At 36.8% G+C, this 2,066-nt stretch overlaps 1 pseudogene; it reads left to right on the forward strand.

Moving 5' to 3' along the window:
• The first annotated feature begins 743 nt into the window (after positions 1-743).
• On the forward strand, positions 744-862 carry LOC128468682 (uncharacterized; annotated as a pseudogene).
• Positions 863-2,066: the final 1,204 nt, after the last annotated feature.

Here is a 2,066-nt window from a genome sequence, read left to right on the forward strand (position 1 = left end):
CCGTTAGGATGGAGCCGATGTGTAAAGCGTCTCACCAGGATGGCGGCCGACCAGAAGTCCATAGAGTGGATTTGTTATCTAAAAACACATAGGGTTCCTCAGAACAGACTGGCTTTTGTGTCCACTTTTGGTACCCATAACAAAGATGTTACAAAGATTTTTAGAAAACATTGGCATATATTATCTGATGGCATCGCCCGCTCTTATGGCATATAGAAGGGGTGGTACTATTCGTGATCAATTGGTCCACGCTGAACTTAAAAATGTTAAATGTGATAACTCACAGCGGTTTTTGGGTTTAAAATGTTTTTCCATGTTTAGGTTGTGTGGCCTGTCCTGATATATTGAAGGGGGACAGATTTAAACACCCACAGAAAGATAAATGGTACAATCTTAAATCCCATTATACATGTGAATCATCCTATGTAGTTTATATACTTACATGTCCTTGTAACCTTTTATATGTGGGAGAAACTACACAGAAGATCAAAAATAGATTTTCCAAACATAAATCCACCATCAAATTAAGAAAATTGGATTTACCGGTCCCATCCCACTTTGATGAGTTGAAACATAAATTGACGGACCTTAAATTTCGTGTTATTGAACAGGTATTTAGACCTAAACGAGGGGGTGATCGAGTTAATATTCTAAAACAACGTGAAGCATGGTGGATTTATGAATTGGATACATTATTTCCAAATGGACTTAATAGGGAACTGGATTTAATGCCATTCTTGTGAGCCTATGGCCATACTATCCTGAATACACCCGATCTTGACTGATCTTGGGAGCTAAGCAAGGCTTGGCCTGGTTAGTATGTGGATGGGAGACTACTTGGAAATACCAAGTGTCATAGACTTGTGTGAAAGCCTTGCCCTAATATGAGACATTTAGGATGATTGGGAATCAAATTATTTTGGAAATATATAATTTTATATAATGATATTCCTATTAACTTAAACATTATCCTTTATCTCTTTTAGATTCTCTTTATTTTAGCTCGGCTGATGGTTATTCTGGGACGTAGCTGGCCCTGTAGGTTTATTTAATGCCTCTTTGTAAATTTTGAGATTATGTAATATTTGTGCCGCTGCGCTGACAGACCGATCTTTAATATTGTATATTATCATACCACAGTTTTGTTACAGTAATATCTTTAGATCATATAGTGTCTGTATTTGTAGTACAGTGTTGATTTTAAACTTGTGTACACTTTTTTAAAATAATATATATATATATATATATATATAGATATATATTTACTCACAGAGTCCATTGCACACCATTCCAAATATTCCAAGCCCGGTGCTAGTAACCAGCAGTTTTCATACAAAACACTTTCAAAAGATGGTCAGCACTCCAGGTCTTTAAATTGACAATTTCATTTTATTCAAGTCCTTGACTTGACTTTGAATAAAATGAAATTGTCAATTTAAAGACCTGGAGTGCTGACCATCTTTTGAAAGTGTTTTATATATATATATATATATATATATATATATATATATATATTTGTAGTATATTTATCACTTCACTTTCATATTTATTCAGATTTTTAATATAATTTTATATATTTATATATACACATTGACTGGCTATCTTTGCACTGTCACTTTATATATAGACTGGTCAGTTTGCACTGTCACTTTAAATTGTTATGTAGGATCGGGTGTGTCCGACCTCTTAATCACTTGTTGTTGCATAAATACTTGAATGTGTGCACTAATGTTTCTAAGGCTTGAGAAAGACCTGTGCGTCGAAACGTTGCCTGCGTGAAATAAACTCACCTTATCATTTGAGTGCTGAGCCTCTGCGTCTTTAATTTGGCCTTCTTATTCTGTCACGGCACAGCGTAAGAAGGAGACACCGAAGTCAGGTAGAACTGGAGAGGAATGGTCCAGAGCCGAGGTCAGGATGCTGGAGAGCAGGAACGTCGTGGGAATAGCTGAGGTCAGGATACCGGAGAGCAGGAACGTCGTGGAAATAGCCGAGGTCAGGATACCAGAGAGCAGAGATGTCGAGGAATAGCCGAGGTCAAATCACAGGAAAACAACTGGAACGCG

The sequence above is a fragment of the Spea bombifrons genome, chromosome 1, assembly GCF_027358695.1.
Source record: "Spea bombifrons isolate aSpeBom1 chromosome 1, aSpeBom1.2.pri, whole genome shotgun sequence".
Taxonomy (NCBI): Eukaryota; Metazoa; Chordata; class Amphibia; order Anura; family Pelobatidae; genus Spea; species Spea bombifrons.